At 38.8% G+C, this 12,323-nt stretch overlaps 1 protein-coding gene across 2 annotated transcripts in view; it reads right to left on the bottom strand.

Annotated features, from left to right (window-relative positions):
• The window catches only part of STK32A (serine/threonine kinase 32A), a 94,464-nt gene that overhangs the window by 56,042 nt on the left and 26,099 nt on the right, over positions 1–12,323 (bottom strand). The gene's annotated exons all lie outside the window — the stretch shown is intronic.

Here is a 12,323-nt window from a genome sequence, read left to right as displayed (position 1 = left end):
CCTTTTTAGGCAGAAGAAACTTTTCTCTACATTTTAGGCAGAAAAAACTTTTGTGTACCCGAACACTCTTGGTCTGAGTTCATCTCCCCTCTGCTTTAGTCTTTCCTGGCCTATTCTCGCCAAACACAGATTATAGTCTACCTCTCTGTGTTTCTCTCTCTGCACTTCCATGACACCTAGCCATTTCTCTGTTATGGAACACTCCAGAAACCTAGCTATATAGATGGTTGCATTGTATTATATTGCATCGTGACCAACATATTTTTGGCCTGAATTCCTCACCTGACTGAACAATGGGGGGAATTTGTGCTTTGCTCATCTCTGTATCTATCAGCATCTCAGCATACAGCTTGGTCCATAATGAACCCTTGTTTATTCAATGGTCATTTTACAAGTATTTATTGTATATTGATTTACTTGTATGAGGTACTGTGGATAAAGGAATAAACCGAGGAACATGGTTTTCCTCTTCTTGAAGCTAATAGTCTATAACAGATAAACAAATATGTACACAAACAAATGTAGTTATAACATGTGCTATAACATGTAGTTATAACATGGGTTGTGAGAAACAAGTGCAGGATACTGTGATGGAGAATAACAGAAGGGCCTCAGAGAAAGTAATACACATACTTGCCTGAGTCAAACCACAAACTAGAGCCTCAAATAAAATGAACAAAAGTCCACAATTTACACAGTGAAAAAGCTTGTGGGTGGTATTTTAAAAAAGCACACATCACAGGTTGCTGGCTATTTTCCTGATGTCCTGACCTTTTTCTGGACAGAGCTTGGAAGGGTATTTTGCAGTCTGTCAGCTCGTCTGTACTGGCTCTGGAGATGTTATTTATGAGGCCTCTCTGGGGAAAATTTGGCTATTATTGTTTTCTACATAATCTCATGAGACGGTTACCTCAGGGAATGGGATAGCCACAAGCCAGGGGAAATAACAATATCTTGCTACCCATACAAAAGAAAAAGCCAAGACACAACAAGCTCGGGGGATAACAAGGAACAATTAAATCACACTCTTCTTACCCACAGTGCTTCTCGGGGGTTCAAAAAAGTAAATTTTAGAAATTAACACTGCTTGTGCTTCATGAGACTCGCAGACTGAGGGGAGAGAGACGATCTAAGCAGGATGAGCTTGGGTCATTGATGGGATGGCAAATGGCCACTTGTGACTCAGAGAGTGGCCGGGCAGGCCGGACTGGGCCGAGAGACGTCCAGGATGTACTGAGTCACCCATTTGGATTGGCCATTTCTCCAGAGTGGATGAAGTGCAGAGACAAAATGTTCACCTGGCACGGGGTATTGTGTACCTGCTGCCTCTCTAGCCATAAAGGAAATTTATTTCTTTACTGACCAAGTTGCCAGCCCAGTCTCAGCATTTGAGGGCAGGAAGAAGACTTCCTGGCACTGCTACCAATTAGAGATTCTTACTTTGCCCTGTTGCCCTCCTCTGAGCCTCGCCATTTTGAATGCGCCCTACTTTCCTTCACCAGACTAGTGTTTCTAGTCAAACCTTCAGGTATTTTGATCTTTCCTGCCCCTGCTCTGATCTCATGGGGTTCTTCTATCCATCTCTCTCTAACATCCAGCACTTGGCGCTCCCCCAAGGAAGCGGGATTAGACATAATGTTTTTTACTCCAACTGGAGTATATTAAATTACAAGCGGTCATTTTGTTTTGTTAAAACATTGTTATTTATCAGCCACTTATTTGAAAGGGCTCTTTAAACATTTTAAAAATTGATTTTGCCATTGAATTTAGTTTTCAAAAGTTTGGTTTTAGAATTTTGGAAGTAATGATACATATGTAAGTGAAAATAAGTGACCACTGAGGGTCTCAGAGACTTTGGAGGGTGGAATTTGGAATCCAGGCTTGACATCACTTTCTGGTTTTGTGGTTTGGCCAAGGAATCAAACCTCTCATCTTCAGCTCACTCATCTTTATAAGAGGACCTATGATACATGAAGATATCTGAGAAAAAGATAAGCTATATGAGATAATGTGTGTAATATTTTAGTGTAGCACCTCAAAAGTAGTAAATCCTGAAAAATATTAACTGTCTTAAAGAGTGATTTCACGTATGTGTGATTTCCTTAAGTGCCCACCAAGAATCCACCTCTCGAGTCTTCTTCCTGAAAAATGCACTTTCCAATTCATCAAACTTTGTCATAGTGAGGATACCTTTCCCAATTAAAGTCTAAACCTGATTAAACACACCTGTGTTCTTTAAAACAGCAGCAAAAACAAACTAGCATCTATCAAGTGTACTCTAAGGAGTAAAACACAAAATAGTGTGGATTGGATTCTCCTGAGATTTATAACCACAAGTCTCAAACAGATACTTAGATAATTCTAATTCTCTATTAATTTCAATTTTCATTCACCTAGCAGCTTCTCCCCTCAGAGTTTCATATACTGTGCCCACTCCTCATTCTCAGCTGATAACTTCATATACCATACAGGCAATGGCATAAGAATGACTTCATCTGCCCAACAAATCACAAATATATACACTTGCATACTCTGCCTTCCCTCCTAGTACAGTGAAAGAAGCACCTCCCTCTTCTACCTAAGGCCAGCTCATCTACCTGTGCCCTGAATCAGCTCCATCTCACCATCTTCAGGACCTCACTCTGGCAGTCTTCCCCTTGCTATCCTGCATTACCAATGCCTTCCTCTCAACTGGCACATAAACTCTTTACATTGAAACCACTGAATGCACATCTTAAAATACATATTAAAAAATGTATGTGTATATGTGTGTATATATATATATATATCATAAAATAAATAAAAATAGTAAATAATATGTAAATAAAATAAATATTTGAATATATATTATAGTATCCAGTGATATATGCAAAAGGATAATAGAACATAACCATCTAGATTTATTTTAATAGATCACAACCAACTAGGGTTTATTTTCAGAAGTCCAGGTGGTTTTAAAATTTGCAAATCAGTGAATTTACATCACATAACAAAAATGATCTCAATAAAAAAGAAGACGTGTTTGAAACATGTAATACTCATTCATGATAAAAACTTCTAGGAAATTAGGAAACTTCTTTACTGTGATAAAGGATGTCTACAAAGAGCCTACAGCAAACATCAGATGAAATCTTGAAATCCTTCCCTGTGACATCAGGACAAGCAGACAAGGAAATCAACTGTACATTGTTCTCAATGCAAGTGCAATAGGCATAAAATTTTAAAAATGAAGACTGAAAAGGAAGCACTAAAGCTGGCATTATTAGTTAATGACAAGATTATAAATACTGAAAATCCAGAAGAATCTACAAGCCAACTAGTGGAATTAGAGAATTTAGCAAGGGCATTGGACACAAAGTCAATATTAAAAATCAGTTGTATTTTACATACAAACAACAAACTACTGGAAAATAAAATGTTGATAATTATTATTTTTAATCATGTCAAAAATATTAAATGCTTAGGGAGTAATTTAAAGACAGATATGCTAGATTTCTACACTAAAAACTGAAACCTAAAAGAGATACTAAGGGATGCCTAAATATACAGGGACATATATACTGGGGGTGACAAAAAATGTATACACATGACTTGTATCCATCTTTGGTTATTGGTATATATTGAGTATTACAATTGTAACACAGTTTTTTCCTTTCTTAAAATGTGTATACATGTTTTTGGCACCCTGTGTGTGCGTATGTGTGTGTGTGTGTGTGTGTGTGTGTGTGTGTGTGTGTGTTGTGTGTGTGTGTGTATAAATTAATGGACTGGAAGGTTTAATTTTTATAAATAATATGAATTCTCCCTGAATTAATGTATAGACTCTGTAACCCAATATAAAAATCAGCAGCTTTAAAATATATATTGACAAGCTGATTATGAAATTTACATGGAATTGCAAAGTGCCAACTACTAACAAAATAATCCAGAGAGAAATAATTATGTTCCTGAATTCTTTTACTACTATAAAGTGACAGTAATTAAGATAGGGTGATAAATGTGTAAAGGTACACAAGTAGATCAATAGAACAAAGTCTAGAAATGCACACATTTATGGTTACTTGACTAATAACAAATGTGTTACTGTAGTGCAATAGGAAAAAGATGAACTCTTCAATAAATGGTGTTAGGTTGAGTAGCTATCCATTTTGGGGGGGGGGAAGAGTATCTTAACCCTGGATTATAGATCTAAATGTAAAAGCTAAGACAGCAAACAGGATAGAATATTTTCACCTTGGTATAGGCAAAGATTTCCTGACAGCATACAGAAAGCACTACCCATAAAGGAAAAGACTGATACATTATACCACATCTAAATTCAAGCTTTTTGATTGTTTAAAAAAATATTTACGGATTAAAAAGGTAAGTCACAAATTGGAAAATAATTTATATTCAAAAAAGGACTTGTACATAGAATATATAAAGAACGTTTACAGATCAATGAGCAAAAGAGGCAATCAATAGGAAGACAAACAAAAGACACACTTCTCAAAAGAGGATTCCAAATGGCCAATAAGCATATGAAAATGTGCCCAAACTCATAAGTCACAGGGAAATCCAAACTAAAATCACAATGAGAAACAATTACACATTGGCTGGAACACCTATAGGTTGAGAAACTGACAATACCGTATGTGGGTGAGGTGTGAGAGCAATCTCAATTCTCATACCCGTACATTGCTGATATGAGTATAAATTGACACAATTGCTTTGGAAACCAATTTGCCAGCTAACCCTACATCGACCCTAGGATCCAGTGATTTCATTCCTAGGTTTATACGTCAAAATATGTGTACTTTTGTTTACCACAAGATGCAAGCAATAATGTTAATAGCATTTATAAAACTCTCAAACTAGAAAACAGCCCAAACATTCATCAAGAGGAAACGGTTTAAATAAATCACGGGATGGTCATACACTGGAATATGATAAAGAAATGACAATACACTATTGCTACTTGTGACAACATGGATGAATCTCAAAACAACAACAAAAGCACTTTTCACTCCTCACTCCCCAAATAAAATTACTCCTTTTCTTTTCTTCTTGTTAAGCCACTCCCTTTGGTCTTTTGTCCTAGGACTGGGGACTGGAAGTTAGATCTTATCAAAGTCACAATATCTATCTTCCCAAGTCAGTGGTCAGTTTTTTGTCTTCCTTGACCACTCAGCAGCACTTGAAATGGTTTGCACTTCCTTTCCAAAACACTCTCCTTTCTAGATCCCAGGACATGACACTCTCCTGATTTACCCCTAGCTTGTTGGCTAGCTTCCTGTGTGCTCCTTTGTCTAGTTTCCTGAGTCTTCCTCCTCTATCAGAACGATTAGAATGCTCTAGATCTTCAGTCCTTGGCCTCTTCTATCTAATCTCTCTCTTCAAGGCCTAGGTTAGAATAGCATATATAAGTCAGTGATTCCCATCTTTGTGTTTTGTTGGATTTCTCCTTGGACAGTCATCTTTTCTGAGCTCCAGACTAACCTCCTCTTCAACAGTCCTCGATCTTCACAATGAAACTGCTCCACCTCAATCTCCCCATCTTATTTAGGGAATGACACAGTCATTCACCAACAAGCTGAGAGTCATTATTTTACTCTTTCTTCTAGCCAAGGGGCAGGCACGTTGTCTAAGCAAGGCCGACTGGATTCTGTCTCAAGACTTTGAAGCTCGAGTGGGTAACGCTAGGTTAGAAAGTAGGTTGGAGCTGATTCCTCCCAGCTGAGACAGCCTGGAGGGCCTATCCATTAGTGTCTGCTAATTAGACTTCCAGAACTGCCTCTGTCCACCATCCTCGGACCTGCTTCTTCTGCTTTACTTCTGAGGCTGTATGCTACTCCATATCCTTCAATGAACTTCTTTTTTAGCTTACATCTTCTAAGAGTTCTTTGTGTTGTTTGCAATAAAGGAATCCTTTGTAATATTGATGAGTAAATGAATGAGTGAATGTCTACGTTATAAAAACTCAGTTTCCTGTCTTTTAGTCCATCAGTCAACAGCTATGTAATAGAACAACTGCTGTGTACCTGCCACAGGACAACACTGCTCTCTGCTACACTCTTCAGAGACTGTAGTTCCTTCTTCTCCACCTACCCAAGCTCATCAGGGGCACACCCAAGGACAACTTCTTCCTATGACAACACTGAATAATTCGGGATAACCTTACTTTAAAGGCCCTTAAGTTAAGCACGTCTCTTCTTAAGATAACAAAGCTGGACACTGATTAAAGTAATAAGAACAGTTTTTCATCAGTAATATGCTGTTTCAATAGGATAAGAGTCCAGTGTGAACGGAACTCAATTTTGATTTCTCCAGAAGTGACTGGGGGTTTAAAGGGAGAATGAGGGGATAGGGAGGGGGCAGAGAAGGAGCTCAGTAGAGTCCGGGAAGTGAAAAATGACAAAAACAGCAAAGGGAGCGTTGGTTCATGTGGAACCCATCTGGCTTGTTAACTAGCACGTGTAGTTAGGCTCCTCCCCTCCCACAGAGGCTGGGAGACAGGCCCTACCTTCAGGGGTTGGCTGAAACAAGTACTCAGTTCTTTGGGCAGCCTTGAGTTTTCTCAGGCAAGCACTTTAAGGGGAGCTAAAGGATCCTAGGGATGTAGCCTGGAGCTTTTAGGAGCTGCTTTGTTCAAGTCTTTGTAGACCAAGGTTAAGACCTAGCAGAGAAAAAGTCTCAGAGGAGCCTGGTTAGAGTTTGGTCAAGAGAGAATCATTGTCACCAGGTAGGCCCAGTGTAATCCCAAGAGTCCTTAAAAGATGGAAGAAGGATGCAGAGAGAGGTCTGAAGATGCTATGCTGCTGGCTTTCAAGATGGAGGAAGGCGCTGTGAGCCAAGGAATGCAGGCAGCCTCAAGAAGCTGGAAAAGATAAGCAAATAGATTCACCCTTAGAGCCCCCAGAAGGAACGTGGCCTTGCTGACAGCTTGATTTTCGCCCAGTGAGAGTGAGTTTGCACTTCTGACTTCAAGAATTGTAAGATAATTCATTTGTGGGTTTTTACATTTTCTACATTTTCTTTTGAGGTAAAATTCATTTATAGCAAAATGCAGATAGTAAGTGCATAACAATGAATTTTTGCAAATATATGCTCTCATATAATCAAAACCACAGTAAAGAAAACAGAGTATTTCAACCACTCCAAAACTTTGCCACATGCTACCTTCTGGTTGATCTCTACATCCCATAGTTAATCATTGTTCTGATTAGTTTTGTCTGTTAGTGAACTTTCGATGCAAATATCAATGCAGGGCAAAAGGAAAATAATGTCCTAGTCATATTCTGAAAATAGCTTTAACCTCAAGTACTCCAGTTCGTGTTGTTTCAAGCCACTAAGTTTGTGGTAATTTGTTACAGCAGCAATAGGAAAGGAATACAGTTATTTCTGAGTGATAAAATATGGGCATTTATTATTTTCATAACTTTCTGTATTTCCATATTTTATATAAAAATATATATTTTATATGCAAATGAACGATTTAAATTTTTATTAATTGAGAACAAAACAAAAGACTTTCTAATGCCTGTGCCAGCTCCAGCTCAGCTAAACTTGTTCACTTCAGAATTTTCTCTGACTACGGGGTCTGAGAGGACATCCATTTCTGGGAGGGGCCTTACTGAGTTGTTTGTTTAAAGTCATCATTTATTAAGCACCTATGTGTGAGCTGCTTTATATACATAGTCTTACTCATAGCAGTACCTTCTGCCATGGGTATTGCTGTTATTTCCAATTATGGATGAGGAAACCAAGCAGAAGACATAAAGTAATTTGCTCAATTCACAGTTACCGAGTGGCAGAGCAGAGATTCAAACTTGCATCCCTCTGACCTCAGGGCCTGCAAAGATCCTGGAGTGGGCATGCTTATATGAAGGGATGTCTGTGAGTATGCAAAAGGTGGCAGTGGTATGATGGGAAAAGAGCAGGAAATCAGGAGCCGGAAGCCTGGTTCCACCACTAACTCACTTTATTCATGTATTCCATCAATTATTCATGCAACAGATATTTATTGAGCACTTACTGTGTGCTATGCACTATTGTAAGAGCTGGGGAATGAGGCAGTGAACAAAACATACAAACTCCCTGCCTCAGGGAGTTTGTATTATTGTGGGGTGTGAGAGACAATAAACAAAATAAATTCCTTTTCTTTCTGTATTTTGTAAGGGAGTCTCGCAAGATGTCTATAGAGGATGGTATAGTGTAGCAGGTAGAGCCGGGGCTTTGACATCAGGATTCTTGGGTTTGAGTCCTAGCTCTGCACATTCCTGGCTGTGTGACTCTGGGAAATTTACTCAATCTCTCTGAGATTCCATTTCTTCAATTGTAAAATGGGGCTAGTAATCCCTATCAACCTAGGTTGTTAGGATGAATACCTGAGATAACATGTGTAAAGCCTAAAGTAATAGAATGCAGTTGACAGGAAATCTTTATTATTGATGCTGTGCCTCTCTGGCTACCCTGAGTCTTACACTCTGTCATTCCCTGAAGAAACACTGGGGCTCTGAGTCACAGATGATGGAGGCTGCTTCCAAGGAACCCATTTATTTATTCCGCCATGTTCAGCCATCTGACAGGACCCCCTCTATATACTTCTAGTACTGGTGGTCATTTCCACTTAAAAGAGACCATCGTGTCTCCTAATTGCCTGAAACCACCCGTGGACTCTTTCTGTTCACACGAACAAGAGACACAGGTAAGAGGGGAGCTGGGTTTAGGAGAGAGCGGAGCCCTGAGGAGCTGTGTGCAGCTACAGGCTTAATCTCAATGAACAAAAGCCTCCTGGGAAACCGGCGTGCTGGGCAGCACCGGGGCCCATTTGTGCGCGGGCTGTGGGTTGCCATGGCTTTGTTAGCTGTCCTCAGGAGAGACTGGCAGGAAGACTTATTTGTTTTTCCTGGAGGCCAGCCCTGTCAGGCAGCCTTCACTTTATAACCTGGCCTACATCTAACGGTGGTGTTCAGAGCAGGACCAGGTCCACAGAGGCTGGGAAGGTTGGATTTGATCAGAATGTTTCTTCATCCTTAACACTGCTGCCCCCAGACTCGTGAACTACATCCCCGGAAACCCCTCAAAACATACACACACACACCCCTGCCTCTTTATACTTAGTCCCTTCATGCACTTTTCACAGTTCGTATACTCAACTGCCATTTGACTAATGCCATCTTCTTGTGGTTGATGGGGATGCCGGGCAGAGCAGGGCTCTGCCCACTCCTGCTCCCCATTTCATCCCCACGCTGTGGGTCTCTTATAATTAGGTTGCCAGTTTTAGCAGATACAAGTACAAGATGCACATTAAATTAAAAATTCAAATAATGAGTGGTTTCCAGTTAAGATACATCCGTGTGATACTTGGGACATATACTAAAAATTATTGGTTATTTACCTGAAATTCAAATCTAACTGTGCATCCCGTATTTTATCTGGCAACCCTAATTATAACTTGTCTGGGATGATCAGTAAATATATACATGAATAAAGAAATAGACAAAGTGTTACATGATCAAAAGCAGAAAACCAAATGCAGACACTTTACTAGAAAGTACACACCAACATGTTAGGAGTGATTTTTTTTCAAGGTGATAGGATTATTAGAGAATTTTCATTTTTCTTTGTAATTTTCTGTTTTTCAAATTGACTGCAATGAGCACAAAAGTTTTCAAATGTCATATATGTGTGTGTAATATATACATGTATATATTCATATATATGTGTGTATATATACATGTATATATATACACACATATATATTAGGTTGTCGGAAAAGTCATGACATATTTTTTCTATGTTTTTCATTGCAAAAATGCGTCATGACTTTTCCAACAAACCAGTATGTATACATAGACACACACTAACTTCTTTAAAAAAAAACTGCATAAAAGAGAAACAATTTGTGTTTTCCCTCACCCTGAAAACCAGAATTTTATGAACACATCCCCTGAGGTTAGGGACATTTTGAGCATCCATGAAAAGATTATTGAAAGCAATATTGCGAGGCCTACATAGCAAATCAGAAAATCAGTAGAGTATACGAAGGGGTCCAAAGGAGTTAAAAAGTATTGCTATTTTATTAATCATGCAGTGCATAAGAAAATTGGCTCCTGAAGTTTAGGGGATGTAAAGATAAGTCTAGTTAAACCCAAGACACACATCTTGATTAAACTGAACATAATACACTAGGGAATCTTTGATTTTTTTTCTTTGATTTGCAGAATGTGGGTGGAAAACAAAACAAACATAAGCTCTTACATGGAATAAGTAGAAGACCCCTCCCCCTTCCCACCGTACACAACTTCCCATCATGCATTGAGGCCAAGCACCATTCAAAGTTGTCTTTTGGATGTTCAGACTGGCCCATCAGTGATGGATGCATTCAGAACGCTACACCTTAATAAAGCAAGAAAGGAAAAGAACTACCATCTGTAAGATGCTTAACATGTGCTGGGCACTGAGCATAGAGCTTTGTCTTACTTCATTCATAAATCAACCCAAGTTCCATGCATTAACCTTATCTTAGAACGATATGACTTAAAAACAATAGATTGCTCACAATCACACCTCGAGAAGCAGCATCGCAAGGTTGCTTGATAGTTGTGGAAAGTCAGGCTGTACTTACTAAGGCCTAAAGCATTTATTAGAAGGAATTAATATGCTTTCTGAAGATCTTTAGCTCAGGGTTTGAAAGACAAAAGGGTTTTCCGGAATGCCCCACTCCCAGTTTTCAGTTCTGAATGCCCCGCTAGAATCATGGGGAGGAGGTTGTGTCTTCCCTCCTCTGTCAATAATAGTGGTGCGCAACGTTCTGTTGTGAGATTCAGTGTAAGGGAAGGACAGCGTGTATATATATATATATATATATATATATATATATATATATATATATACACACACACACATATATATATATATACATACACACACATATATACATATATACACACATATATACATGTATATATGTATAGATATACATATATATATGTGCATGTGTACATATATATACATATATGTGTATATATATGTGTGTACACATATATATATACAAATATATATATATATATATATACATATATATATGGACTAGAATGAAGTCAGCTTTGCCTTCTGAGTCATGAGAAACAAGCATGGAAGGGTAAAATGCTAAGTATGTTCTTATGAAGGGTGTTCCTGGTCTTCAAGAGAGAAAATGAGCTGGTTGAACTTTTAAAGAAGAAAAATGTGACTTTGAACAAAAAGGCTGTGAAATGAGAGCGCTTCCTCATTCTCGGGGTGGAAAGACAGGGGGGAAAAGATGCAATTTGGTGATTGCTATGGATGGGGAAAAAAGAGCTGCATCCATTTAACTCTTTACCTGGCTGCATTTTCAATAGCCACTCTAAAATACTGATTAAATACACTGAGCCTGAGCCAAAATTAGACTCCACCATATCTGAGTAGTGCATAACCTGTAATAGACCTATTTCCAAGTCACCCAGAGCCATCTTCTTTTCAGCTGTGGTGTAGAGTGTGGGAGCAAATTGTATATGAAGTGAACTGTGTTAATTAAAGATGGAGGGAGACAGGTTTAATGCACTAATTCCCCCAGAGGAATGTCCCTAAATACACAGTGACATTTCAATTATTTTTCCACCAGTAGTCTCTAATAAAGACTTTTTTTTTCCTTTGCTAGTAAGTAAGCACTGCTTGGTATGCATATTTAAATAGCAGTCATACTGAATTAGCTTTAAGAATTGGCTCTTAACATAATGGCTGCATTAAAATGTAGAGCCAAATGAGCAAGCCACAGAAAGACCTCCACAGCACAAGAAAAGAGCAGGAAATAATAGATAATGTAAGCGTCTTCACCGTTTGCTAAGCCTTGGACTGTGATAATGGCTTTGAGAGCAGATTACTAAATTAGCCCCAGCTCTGTGAAAAACCTATCTGCTGAGAAAGGCAGCACCTATCCTGTTCCAACTCACAGGTACATAGTTGGCTGCTTAAGAAGCAGGCCGCAAGGGAACCAGTTCTATTGCTAGTAATTTTAAGGACACAGTGCTTTGTACAAGTTCTGAAGATCAGATACCTTACGTTGGCCAGTGATGCCATGCTTTTGTACCCAAAGTCCCTGCCCCATGATTAATGGGGGGAAATTATCTGAATGAGAAGACATCTGACTCATTCTTCAGCATATTTAATTACAATGATTTAAAAAAAAATTGACCTCAAGGAAAAGAGGAACTGTGACACCTGAACCAAGGAGTAGTTATGGGTGACAATGAAACAACAATTTTGTTTCATTATCAAGTCAAACAAACCAAGGAGAACCCAAGTCCTTGAGGGAGATCCTG

Source organism: Hipposideros armiger, unplaced genomic scaffold (assembly GCF_001890085.2).
Source record: "Hipposideros armiger isolate ML-2016 unplaced genomic scaffold, ASM189008v1 scaffold_11, whole genome shotgun sequence".
Lineage (NCBI taxonomy): Eukaryota > Metazoa > Chordata > Mammalia > Chiroptera > Hipposideridae > Hipposideros > Hipposideros armiger.
Note: the sequence above shows the minus strand (reverse complement) of the source record. Positions and strands in the feature narration are given on the sequence as shown.